The sequence below is a fragment of the Vipera berus genome, assembly GCF_964194415.1.
Source record: "Vipera berus genome assembly, chromosome: W".
Taxonomy (NCBI): domain Eukaryota; kingdom Metazoa; phylum Chordata; class Lepidosauria; order Squamata; family Viperidae; genus Vipera; species Vipera berus.
In genome coordinates, this window is record NC_138210.1 from 57885684 (window position 1) to 57900069 (window position 14386).

The following is a 14386-nucleotide window of genomic DNA, read 5'->3' on the forward strand; positions in this document are numbered from 1 at the left end:
CTAACATATCCTTCTCCTTCATCGTCATATTTTTAGATAATATTTTAGTCTTATTATTGTTCACTTTAAAGCCCGACACTTTCCCATATTGTTCTATAATTCCTATCAAATCTATAACCGATTGAGTCAGTTGAGATAATGTAACAACCAAGTCATCTGCAAACGCTCTTAATCTATAATCATTCTGTTTTATTTTTATTCCCTGAATTTTAGTTGATTCCCGAATTTTAATCAATAAAATCTCCAATGTTAAAACAAACAATAATGGTGACAGAGGACACCCTTGTCTTGTACCTTTTTCAATTTTAAATGCATCTGTTAATCCCCCATTAATTATAATTTGCGCTGATTGTTGTTGATATATAGCCTTGATAGATTGAAAAAATTCATCCCCAAAATTCATCTTCTCCACAACTTTCAATAAAAATTGCCAATTCAGTTGATCGAAGGCTTTTTCAGCATCCAAAAATATGAATGCCGTGGAGACTTGGTTGTTCTTATCCAAATACTCAATTATATTAACTAATTGTCTTACATTGTATTTCATGTATCTTCCAGTTATAAATCCAGACTGATCTGCATGAACCATCTGTTTCAAGACTGACATTAATCTGTTGGCTAATACTTTGGCAAAAATCTTGTAATCTGTGTTTAAAAGTGATATGGGTCTATAGTTCTTAGGCTGAGTAAGATCTTGGTCCTCCTTTGGAATCAATGATATAAAAGCCCTTCTCCAAGATGGAGGCACCTCTCCTCCAGCCTGGATATTATTAAATAGCTCCTTTAAAGGTTCAACCATCTCTATAGATAAGGTTTTATAATAAATTGCTGTTAAGCCATCTGTACCCGGAGCCTTACCCACTTTTAGCTGTTTAATTGCTGAGAAAATTTCTTCAGAAGTAATTAAACAACTCATCCCTGCCCTTTGCTCATGTGAGAGCTTAGGAATATTCGCTTCTTGTAAATATTTATCTATGTCTAAGGTTTGTACATTCTCACTAGCATATAACGTTTGATAAAAATCCAAAAAACCCTTTTTGATCAAATTTCCTTGATACGTTTCTTTACCCTTATATTCTATTTTCTCTATTGTACGTAACCTCTGTTTTTTCCTTAGTTGATAGGCTAACCACCTCCCAGGCTTATTTGCATTACAAAAAGTATTATGCTTCGCATATCTCAAATTAGTTGCAGCCTGATCCGCCATTAACATATTAAATTGTTCTTTCAACAAATTTATTGAGGTCCTTAATCTCTTATCCAATGGGTTCAAAATAAAAGCTTTCTCGAAAGAGAATAAAGGAACACCGATTAATATGGTTTGGGATGCCAGTAAAGCATACATGAGGGGGATTATGATTCATATGAATAATGGTCATAGGTGTAAGCAGATGCAAAAACGTAAAGAATTGGAAGAAGAGATTAAATTGAAAATCTCTTCTTCCAATTCTTTACGTTTTTGCATCTGCTTACGCCTATGACCATTATTCATATGAATCATAATCCCCCTCATGTATGCTTTGCTGGCATCCCAAACCATATTAATCGGTGTTCCTTTACGCATATTCAAAACTAAAAACTCTCTCAAATAATCTTTACATTTTTCTGAAAGTACATCATATCTAAATAAATTTTCGTTCAGTCTCCAAGATCTTCTTATTCCATCTTCACTAAATAATTCCATCCATACAGGACTATGGTCCGATAACGTTCTTGGAAAAATCTTGACATTCTTAACCCTGGAAATAAGATCACCAGTAACCAAAAAGAAATCAATTCTAGAAAACGACTGATGCCTATCTGAGAAGAAAGTAAAATCTCTATCCTCCAAGTTCCGCTCCTGCCAGATGTCTCTTAGTTCAAAGTCTTCTTTCAAGTCAAAAAAACTTTTAGGCAATCTAGAATAGATAGAAGAGTTTTTAGATGACCTCTTCTTATCCTTATTTGAGTCTAGAACACCATTCCAATCACCCATCAAAATAACTGACTTATAATCCAATTGAGTTAGCCTATCGTGTAAAAACTTGTAGAATTTTCCTTGCTGCTGGTTAGGAGCGTATAATCCAATAATGAGAATCTTCTTACCTTGTAATAATAATTCAATAATAACATATCTTCCCTGTGGGTCAGATTCAATTAACGTAGCAGATAAGCCTCTTCTCAAATAGATAACCACTCCACTCTTTTTATCTTGAGCAGATGCTATAAAATGAGATCCCAATTGGGAATTAATCAAGTATTTTTGATCTTTTGCACAAATATGAGTTTCTTGCAAACAAACAATATCATTTTTATGTTGCTTCAGATAATGAAACACTTTCCTTCTTTTTTGTGGTGAATTCAAGCCATTAACATTCCATGTCAAAAGCTTTATCACCGTCCTCAGCGACCTGGAACCTCTGGAATGCCACCTGGAGGTCTGCAGTTGGTCTCTTCGGTCGCGCCCCTCCCACCGGTTCCGTACTAACAGGGCCTTGTATTATAAGCACAGAGTCCATCTTCTGTTTCTGTTGTCCCTTTTTTCTCCGCTTGTGTGCCGCACGTGTCATTCTCTGGTCTTTTGGATCAGCCTTTGACATCAATCTCTGGTCAGTAGATTCAGCCAATTGTGCCTCACCAACAAGCTGTGCTGATACACCTTCAACTTGTTGCTTATCTTCTTCCACTCTCTTAAGCGATGGAGATGGCGGTGAACCTGCTTTCAGGATATTCATATAAAATTCCTTGGCCTTGGCAATCGTATTAAGCCTGTATCGTGTCCCTGCATGGCTCACCACTATTCCAATAGGGATCTCCCATCTGAATTGTATTTGTCGATTTTTAAGTTCATCAGACAAGAAACCAAACTCCTTCCTTTTTCTCAGCATCTTAGGAGGTATTTCTTTCAAAATCATAATATCTTGTCCTGCAATTTGAAATTTCTGGTGATAAAAGGCCTGGATGATCTCATTTCGAAGTGACCTCTTAGAAAAGTAAATCACCACATCCCTGGGTAAGTTCTTCTGTCTCGCTATCCAGGAATTAACCCTGAAAATTTTTTCCACTTCTCTTGATAACTCTTTAGGGTCCCATCCCAAGATGGGAGCAGTAACCTTGATCACCTCTTCCAATAAGTCCTCACGTGGGTTTTCTCTCAACCCCCTTATTCTCAGAGCAAATTCCATCTCTTTAAATTGAGAAACCATCAATTCTTCCTCTGTTTTATCAATTTTATTTTCTACTGTAGTAATTCTATTTTCAAGTTTGTCAGTCTTTTCCACAACCTCATCCACACGATCATCTAGACGTTCAACATGTGCAGCCAGCCCTTGGAATGCAAACAAAATGTCTTCTCTCATCTCTCTATTTTTAAGTTCAAGAAGATCAGCTACCTCTTCCTTTATTTGTAAAGTCATTTCTTTCAAAGCATCCTGCAGGTCTTTAAGTGTAAGTGCTGGTGGTGGAGGAGAAGGTGGAGGGGATCTGGGTTTTACATTAGACTGAGTGACAGGAGAGGAAATTGAAGTTTTAGAAACAGAAGGAACTGCCTGCCTTCTTGAAGCCATTTTCACTTGCTACAAATCACTTTCTCTTGTCACTTTCGCTTTCCCTCTGTACTCCGGAGGAGAAAAAAAAAAGGGGGGGGGTAATAATAGAATCCAAAAAAAAGAGAAGGAGATAATCTTAATAATAAAAAAGAGAGAAAGAAATTCCAATATATTAGTTAAATTATAACAAAGTCCTCTTATAAGAGACACTTTCAACAGAAAACAAGTTTGACTCCCCCTCTAGTATATTATCGGGCATTACCAGAAAAAACATGGTTAGGGCCAGTCCCTCTGATTACTTGGGGAGGAGGATAAGCTGCTGTGCTTGCTCCTACAGGACCCTTGTGGATTCCAGCACATTGCGTCCGCCCAGCTAAGGATGTCGTGGCACCAGTCCCCGAATCTGGTTTCAGAAATGGCCAAAATGACTTTACAGATGGCACAGCAGTCAATATCTCACCAGACCAGCCGTCCAGTAACACGGGGAGGTATGAAAAACCTGACCACCAAAGCGCAGGCAGTGTTGCAACAGCAGCATTTGAAACAAACCCCCGAGAATTTATGCACTGCCATTTTTGCAGTTTTAACTGCCAATTCCTTAGCCATTATTTGTTTATGCTTGATTATTAATTGTTGTCCTTTAGCGACAGCAGCTGTCATCTCACCCAAACATTCACTTGAGCAGCGAATGAAGCAAAACCTATGGGTGCAGGTAGCTAACATCACACAAATGAAGTCTTTTGTTTATCTGAATTGTATGACATGGAAAATTTGCTTTCTACATGTCTGATTCCTGTTTGTACCCCTTCTGCAGCAATTCAAAACTTTACTGGCTTCAGCAAATTTCTATTTCTCGGCTTTCAACACCATTTTGCCGAGCATTCTCATCGAGAAGCTGACTGACTTGAAATTCTCCCCTGCCATCCGCGATTGGATTCAAGACTTTCTTAGGGATCGGTTACAAACAGTGAGGGTCGGGTCTGCTTTGTCCACCCCCCTGAAGCTTTGCACCGGCACGCCACAGGGCTGTGTGCTTAGCCCCTACCTGTACTCTTTATACACTTATGATTGTGTATCATCTGACCCATCCACTGCGATAATCAAGTTCGCAGATGATACAACTGTGGTGGGTCTTATTACAGGTGGGGATGAGACAGCATATAGGGCGGAGGTACAAAAACTATCCATATGGTGTAGTAACAACAACTTGCACCTAAACATTGGCAAGACAAAAGAGATGGTGTTAGACTTCCGGAGAAAAAAGGAGGAACCTGCCCCACTTTACATCGGGGAGGACTATGTAGAGAGAGTTTCCTCCTTTAAATTTCTGGGAGTCTACCTCTGTGAAGATCTGACCTGGAAAGTTAACACAACCCAGGTGGCTAGAAAGGCCCAACAGAGGCTTCACTTTCTTAGGGTCTTGCGGAAGAACAGGGTAGAACAATGGCTAATGACCCTCTTTTACCGGTCTACTATAGAGAGCGTCCTCTCGTATGGTATTGTGGTTTGGTATGCTGGTCTGACAGCCGCGGACAGGAAAGTATTACAGAGGGTAGTGAGCACAGCACAAGACATTGTGGGCTGTTTCCTGACACCACTGGATGACATCGCCAGGGCTCGTTGCCTTGGAAGAGTGAGGAAGATTCTCAGGGATGACTCACACCCTGGACGGTATCTCTTTACTCTCCTACCATCTGGTAGGAGATATAGGAATATAGCCAGCCATACGAACAGGCTGAAAAATAGCTTTTATCCGTGGGCTGTTAGGCTTTTGAATGGGATATAATCTCTGTGAACTTATGCAGAATTGACTTGGGAGGCCAGTGTGTGGTGTAGTTGGTTCACATGGTATGGTAGGATGGAGGGTTTGTTGTCACTGTGTGTTGGGGGAGAGAGCACAGGGGGAGGCTCAGCTAATCTCAATGTACACATGTTGTACTTTGACAATAAAGGTTTATTATTATTATTATTATTGAATAAAAACTTTAACTATGGGACTATATTTAGTTGGGGGTTGACTGCCTATGATCTACCCCCTGATATAATTGCTTTGTACACCCCAATAGTAGCAATCCCTGAGAATATAACATGTGCAAAAATAGTTAATTGTACATCTTCAAGTAAAAAAACCTCACTGTTTTCGTATTAGTTCACCTGTTTTAAATTGTACAGCTTTTGAGGAAACTTCCTTTAATTTTGCTCATGTTTGGCTCCCACAAGGATGGTTTTTTACATGTGGTCAAGAAATTTTTAATTATATTCCTGCTAATATTAGTGAAGCACAGTGTTGTCTCAGTTGGTTGATTCCTGTTTTGCTTTCCAAACAGCAAATTCACTCAAACCGTTTTCGACGTAGAGTCACGCTAGATAGCACCTGTGACTCTGAAATAAAGCAGAATACGTAGCTTTGGCTATATCTATAGTGGGTGTGCCAGCGCTTGCTGCTCACGCTCATCTTAACATTAACGCTGTTGCGTGTAATTTGGCAAAACCAATTAATGCTACTTCTATAGCTATTTCAGCAATCAACCATGAGCTGCAGGCTTTGCGTAAAGGTATTTTACAAAACCGTGCTGCTATTGATTATTTGCTTCTGCATTTGGGTTGTGAAAGTTTTGAAGGAATGTGTTGTTTCAATCTTTCAGATGAATCACGAACCATCCAACACCAGCTCAATATTTTACACAATTTGGTCTCTGATTTGAAAATTGATCCTTTAGGATCTTGGTGGGAGAGCCTTTGGGCTTGGCTACCCACAAATTTATTGGGAAATATCCTACGCTATTTAGGTATTATTTGTGCTATTTTGATTGGCGGGTGCTGTTTTGTTCAGTGTCTCCCTTCCTTTTGCAACATATGTATCACAGCTTTTTGCCCTAAACCCCCTCCCACACTGCCTCAGAGTCAGGTATATACCTTGTATAAGCAATTGCAAGGATATTCCTCTCCTGATTAGGAACTTTCCATTAACCCTTTTTACAAGTCCTTGGCTACAAAAAAGAAAAGAGTGAGATGTAGAGATGGAGGTCAAGGATATGAAGGGACCATGTGCAGCAAACTGCCTGCCTTAGTATCCTGTTATCCGCATGTCTATGAGCTCATTCCAATTAGCACTGCTAAGGACTGCAAGGAACTAGCTAGATAAGGAAGACTCTGCCCTGGCATGGGATGTTCGGATGTTCTCTAAGATTGACTAGGGAGTACACCAATAAACAATGCTTTTGCTGTGCGTTATTTCCTGCTTGTTAAAACTGTATAAATACAATAAACTCTGCGTAGGCAGACATACATTTTGGGACACCCCGCTATGACTGGTCTCTGAATCCGACAGAAGATAAAAGAGAAAGAAGATTCAGTATATTTTAGAACATGGGACAATTTTTATCAATGGCAAGAAAAATGAGTTAGAGAGAAAGGAACGTGATATGTACTATGTAACATTAAATATGAATTAATAAGAAGAAAACTATCGAGTGAAGTGAAGGTGCAAGAAACATATTAACACTAGCCTATTGATTAGGAAAATATAGAAAACTAATTATTACTGATCGTTTTTTAAACACATCAATCCAGGTAATATGCTGTTTGCTAAATAGTAAAGAATGTTATTTTATAAAAATTAATAATATATATATAAAAGAATAACAAGAGACACTGAGAACGTTGCCAAAAGCTCTTCGTTGAATGTCTTAACAGGGATTTTTAAGTACATAATTCAGAATAACAGACCTGGAAGGGACTTTAGAGGTCTTCTAGACCAGGGCTTTTCAACCAGTGACTAGGGAGTACACCAATAAACAATGCTTTTGCTGTGCGTTATTTTCTGCTTGTTAAAACTGTATAAATACAATAAACTCTGCGTAGGCAGACAGACATTTTTGGGACACCCTGTGATGACTGGTCTCTGAATCCGACAGTTCAACCAATCAATTCAAACTTTGCAAGGTTTTTTTTGTGAGAAGTTTGAATTGATTGGTTGAACTTTTTTAGTTCCACTGTTTTTTGCCTCGGGAATGCACATGGTGGAGGACTGGGAGCCGCAGGAGATGGCTTAAAGAGCCGCATGCGGCTCTGGAGCCACGGGTTGCCGACCTGTTATAGATATTGCACTGTTATGGCTGCCACCATGACTGTTTTCACTATACACTCTGTAGATACTCCTAATGTGGCTCTTTCCTGGAGTGAGTAGATCCTATCGGTAACGTGTAGGGGTTTCTTGTTTTGCACTGTTCACGTGTCTATAATTGCTGCTAACGGTTGCCTGTGTAACAGCTTAAGGCAGGGGTGTCAAACTCAATTTCATTGAGGGCCACATCAGCATTGCTGATGCCTGCTGCCGGCATCAATCTCCCTGCGCCCTGTGCGTTCCCACAGAGAGGGCCTCCTCAGGGTTCCACCGATCAGAGAATGTCGATTGGTGGCCCCCAGGGGGAGATCCTTCTCTGTGGGCGCTCCGGAACTATGGAATCAGTTACCGGTAGAGCTCCGGATGGCGCCCGATCTTCACTCCTTTCGTCGCGATCTCAAGACGTTTTTGTTTGTACAAGCCGGCCTAGCCTGATGGGGGATTGGTGGGGTTTTTTATTCTTGTATTCTTAATATTATCTTTGGGGTTTTATAATTGTAATATATTAATTGTTTTAAAATCGGGCAATTATTTAATTTCCTTTTAATATTTGTAACTTTGTATTTTATTCTTGCCCTGTGAACCGCCCTGAGGATGGGTGTGGCCTACTGGGTGGGCGTGGCCAGCTCTACATTGTTCGCATCAAGGGTGCCTATGGGGGCCTGGGCAGGAGTGGGACAGATCTGAGGGTCTCTGGCAGAAGGAGGGTCTCTGGGCAAGGGCCAAGGCAGTGGGGGCCGTTCCCTCACTGTTTCCAGGATGGCTTTGCGGGCCACATGAAACCACTTCGTGGGCCGGATCTGGCCCCCGTGCCTTGTGTTTGACATGTCTGGCTTAAGGGCTCAGCCAGACTAAGCATCTCCAGAAAGACCATTGGTTGATTTATGCAGGAAATGGGTTACTGCCGCCTAGTGGACAACAGAGAGGGCCTCCTCAGGGTACCTCCGGTCAGAGAATGCCGGCTGGTGGCCCCCAGGGGGAGGGCCTTCTCTGTGGGCGCCCCGGCTTTATGGAACCAACTGCCGGTTGAGCTCCGGATGGCACCGGATCTCCGCTCCTTCCGGCGCGGGTTAAAGACCCATCTATTCGAACAAGCTGGCCTAGCCTGATGGGGGAATGTTAGGGTTTTAATGGGTTTTATATTCTGATTGTTTTAATTGGGCAATTATTTAATCCTTTTTTAACTTTTGTATTTCTATTTATATGCCCTGTACACCGCCCTGAGTCCTTCGGGAGAAGGGCGGTATAAAAATTCAATAAATAATAATAATAATAAATATATAGCTCTTTATTTTACAACATAATCTGCAAGATATGAAGGAGGCTTGTATGCCCTAGAGGAGTTCCCATCACTTTGTGGTCTACCAGCTTACCCAGTGGGCTGGGCTGACTTGTGTCCCTTTGTGCTCCTGAGTCAGGGGGATTTGATGCACTCTGGCTGGCTTCTCCAGTTTGGCCCACCCCAGAGTCAGACTGTTTGGCAGAGTAGGCACAGCGGTTGCTGAAGTTCGGTTGGCTTGCTCCTTCAGGGGGTCCATGTTGCACTCCAGAGCTCCCCAGTTCGCCCTCTGGTTCCACCTCAGTTAAGAAGCAAAAGTCCTGGTAGTCCACGTGAGGGCTGGCTTGGTCGCAAGTTTGAGGACCTTGGGAGGGAGTTATGATGCAGTCCTCGCTTAGTGGCCATTCTGGAAACCGTTTCCTGAGCTGATCAATGTGTCATCTGACAACTCACCCTCCCTCCAACCCCACTTCATAAGATAGGGGTCCGGATGCCTTGGTAATTTGACCAGGAACCCACAGATTCCCATGACCATAGTTCCTGGCCCAAACCCAATCACCCATGTGCAGCCCCCTTGGGGGTTTTGGTCGAGAGGCTTCTGCTGCCACTCTATCTGGATGCAACCTGTCCAGTTTAGTAATCAAACGCCTCCCCCAACGTAGTTCTGCAGGACTTTTGCCTGTGGCAGTGCAGGATGTAGAATGCTGGCAGAGTAAAAAATCTGCCAATCTGTGATGCCAGTCACCTGTAACGATGCACTTGAGTGCCTCCTTCATTGTCCTCACCATGCATTCAGCTTGACTATTGGAAGATGGATGAAAAGGCGCAGACGTTGCATGTCTGATGAGATTAGCTCTAGGGAAGGCCTGAAATTCAGCAGCAGTGAATTGGGCCTCATTGTCTGAAACTAAGACATCTGGCAACCCATGTGTGGCAAAGAGTTTTCTCAGCACCTGGATGGTCCTAGCAGTAGTCATGTTAGGAACTGGAATTACTTCCAGCCATTTGGAATGGCTATCCACTACTACAGTATAAGGAACAGTGTAGTCTATGTGAACCCTAGACCAGGGAGTGTGTGTTTCCTCCCACCTGTGAACTGGAGACTGTGGCATTTCAGGCCTAGATTGCTGGCATGTATAACAACCATGGACTTGAGCCTCAATGGCCTTATCAAGGCCAGGCCACCAGAGGTAGCTTCTAGCTAAAGCTTTCATTCTGACAATGCCTGGATGGCCTTCATGTAATGATTGTAAAACCCTCTCTCTTAGGGAAGTGGGAATTATGACTCTGTTTCCCCATAATAGACAAAATAGTTTTGAAATTCTGAGCCTGGACTTTTTTTCCAACCAGCCCATGTATACCCATGACAACACTCTACTACATATTTTATCTGTGGCAGTTTCAGCAGCAATGTCCCCTGCATGGAGGGGGAACTCAGGTATATCCTGTATGGACAATATTCTAGCAGCAGGAGCCAGATCTGGATCCATTAGTGGCAGTGGTAGTCTGCTAAGGCCATCAGCATGGGCCATTTCTTTGCCCGGTTTGTGAATTAATTTAAAATTGTATGCAGATAGGAAAATAGACCATCTCAACATTCTTGGAGATAGTATGTGGGGGGTTTATTTGTCTGTTGTAAAAAGTCCCAACAGAGGTTTGTGGTCAGTGTAGACCATGAAATCCCTGCCATATAAATAGTCATGGAATTTTTTTATTCCAGCAACGATGGCTAGGGCCTCTTTGTCAATATGAGCATAGTTTCACTCAGTAGAGGACAATGTCCTTGAGTAAAACGCTATAGGAACCTGTTTCCCATTTTTCTCTATGTGACTTAAAACTGCCCCCACCCCATAGGGAGATGCATCACATGCAAGACATACAGGTTTAGACTCTTTGTAGTGAGTTACAGTGGACTTTTCTGACAATAGTGCTTTTAAGTCCTGGAAACTTTTTTCATGTAAGTTGGTCCATTTCCATGGAGCTTTCTTATCTAGAAGCCTGTGGAGGGGCTCTGCTATTGCTGCCTTATGAGGTAGAAATGTGTGATAGAAGTTTAGGAGACCCAAGAATGCTTGTAGCTCTCCTTTTGATTTGGGCCTAGGAGCCATTTTAATGGCCTTCACTTTAGAATCAGCGGGGTGAATGCTGTTAGCATCGATTCGGAAACCCAGGAATTCTGTTGAAGAAATCCCAATACTAGACTTGTTCTTTTTTAATTTGAGGCCTGCTTCGTGAAGCCTCTGCAAGACAGCCCTGAGCCTACTGGCCAACACTTCTGGGGATTCCCCTGCAATAAGAACATCATCAAAATAAGGGCAGATGCCCTGAATACCCTTGAGTGTATGTTCCATGATTCCCTGAAAAATACCCGGTGCAACACTGACTCCAAACTGTAAGCGTTTAACTTTGAATGCCCCTCTGTGAGTCAAGATTGTTTGAGCAGCGGCTGTTGCCTCATCAACTGGCAATTGCTGATAGGCCTGTGCTAAATCAAGTTTAGCAAAAATAGTACCCCCTTGCAAGGAGGCTAAAATATGGTTGACCACTGGGACCGGGTAAGCGTGTTGCTTGAGGGCTTTATTTAGTGTGCATTTATAGTCAGCACAAATGCAAATTTCCCCGTTGGCTTTAAGTGGAGTGACTATAGGAGTTTCCCACTCCCCACCATCAACAGGCTGTAACACGCCCTGTTCTACAAGCTTATCAATTTTGGAATCAATCTTATGTTTTAAGGCAAAGAGGACCCTATGAGGCTTAACCCTGATTGGAACTATGTTGGGATCTAGCTTAAATGAGATAGGTGGGCCTGTGTATGTTCCAAGGGTTGAATCAAAAACATCCACGTCTTCCTTGCACAGTGACGCAAGGTCTGCAGTTTGTGTCCGGTTTATGCCAGTAATCTGAATACCTAAAGCATCAAACCAATCAAGTCCAATGACACACGTTCTCTGGCCCCCTACTACTATTACATCCAGGTGCCCCAAAAACTCTTTAAATTTTACCAATAACATGGCTTCACTTTTAACTTTAACGTGAGCATTTTGAAAATCTGTTAGGATTATATCTGAGGGTCTTAGTTTGGCCCAATTGTTACTGCGCCTACACACAAAGTTAAAAGTGTCTTGAGAACTGATTGAGACTGCAGAGCCAGAGTCCAATTCCATCTTACATGGAACTCCTTGTAGCTCTACCATGAGGTTAAGTTTGGGTTTGAGGGGGTGTTGAGCCCCGGTGCAGCATACGCTTCTATGGCGTCTGAAAAATCCCACACTAACTGGACCCTGGGCCCCAGTACCTCTCCTAGTCAGTTCTTCCGATTGGTGTTTGGGTGGCTGGTCTCTCTGGCGGGCTCTGCAAACCAACACAGTGTGGCCTGTCCTTCTGCAAGCTCTACACGTGGCTGAACAAAATCTGCAATTGGCGTGAAAATGATTGCCACCGCACCCCTTACATCTCGGTAAGAGAACTGCCTTGTAACTGTCCTCTCGCAGCTGGCTGTTGCGGTGTTGTGCATTGGGTTGCTTTTGGAGTTGGTTGATTTTAGGTTCTTCTTCCTCAGAAAACTCTCCGGTGCGTTTGGCGTCCTCAAGGTGGACTGTTTCTTCGAACGTTGTCGATTTGGCGGGCTGTACTGCTTGAACTACACCCCCGGCAGCTTCATCGGCCATCACCTCATCTTGTGCTTCAGAAAACGTTAAATTAGGCCTAGCAAATAGTCTCTGCTGAAGCCACAGACGAGCCAGTCTCATAGTCGCTCTTCTAAATCTGAAAATTTGCATAGGCGTGTGGCCTGCCTTAGGCCCGCTATGAATTCTGAAGCTGACTCCCCGGGTAGCTGCACTCTTTGGTCGAACTTGAATCGCCACACCATTTCAGACATCTTGGGCTGGAAGTGCCCGGTTAGCTTCTTTTTGATATCTGCATAGGAGACCGCTTCAATTGGTGTCAACGCGAAAAGGTTCTCGGCCAAATCAAAGGTTGCTGGGCTGCACATGCAGAGTAGCGTTGCGGCCTTCAGTCCTTCTTTCACGATCTGATTGGCTCTGAGATAGTTTTCTACTTGCGATAGATATGATGGCCATTCCTCCGGGTGTTTCACATTGAATTCTCGCAGTTTACTGACCTTCGGCATTCTTCCTTGCTGGTTCCTGCATTCTTCCAGATCCTGCTTCCAGGCTCAGGGAATGAGTCCATTGAGCACGAGGTCGCTAGCGTAGTTTGCTAGCCGACCTTAAGAGAGGGGGGGGAAATGCCTCTTCCCTCCGGCGTGTGCTGCCCTTCCCTCGTAGACTTCAGCTCTTTAATCAGTGAAGCAGGATCCCACCTTCGTCGCCAATGTTAAATAGTGGGTTCTTTGACGCAGGAATGAAGACACAAAACAGAGTAAAGGTTAACTCATTGTTTATTTCGTGCTGTGACTGTACTGGGGGAAATGGCTGCAACCAGCCGCAATATATAGTCTAGCCCCTAGGTGGCAGCCAATAGGTTTGAATCAACCATTGCCGCCTGGAGATAGCCAATTGCAGCACAGGAGACTTGTAGTCTAGGTTGCTGGAGAGCCGTTAGCTGCTCCAGCAACCCACGTGGTATTCCCTCAAAAAGCCTAGTACATAACAAGACTCATCACTGGGTGGAGAGGAATTAAGAAAGTCAAGATGGGATCATAATTGAAACCCCATCCCTCTTTCTTATGTGCATCACAACATCATCGTCAATCTGACAGGTGAGCCATTTTTAATCATGTCTGACTGGTAGTGGATGAGCTGTACTTCCATGGCAATAGGAAGAGAATGAACAGAAAAGCTTCTTGTGCCATATGTAGTTACAACAGAGGATTGATGGTGGTCTATAGATCAGAGGTAAAATGTGCCATGGAATTCTGAGGGGGGTGGAGGGAGGGGGGAGGGAGAGAGAGATGAATAGGACATCCCAAAACCTGATATATGATGGGTCTACATATAGCTTTGGCATCACTTTTGCCTAATTACCCCAGGGATTCCATAGCAATGTTCCAATATCTCAGGGGCTGCCACGAAGAAGAGGAAGTCAAGCTATTCTCCAAAGCACCTGAAGGAAGAAGCAATGGATGGAAACTAATCAAGGAGAAAACCAACTTAGAACTAAGGAGAAATTTCCTGACAATTAGAACAATTAATCAGTGGAACAACTTGCCTCCAGAAGTTGTGAATGCTCCAACACTGGAGGTCCTTAAGAAGAGATTGGACAACCATTTGTCTGAAATGGTATAGAGTTTCCTGCTTGAGGAGGGGGTTGGACTAGAAAACATCCAAGGTCCCTTCCAATTCTGATATTCTGATATTTGTCTTCCTATAACTTTTAAGCCAATTTACTTCTATCTCAGCTGTAGTGTAGCTCAGATTTCAGATTCTGGAATTTTTCCACATCCTTATTTGTGGGAAATTCTTGCCCTCCTCCCATCTTCCCCTTCTGGAG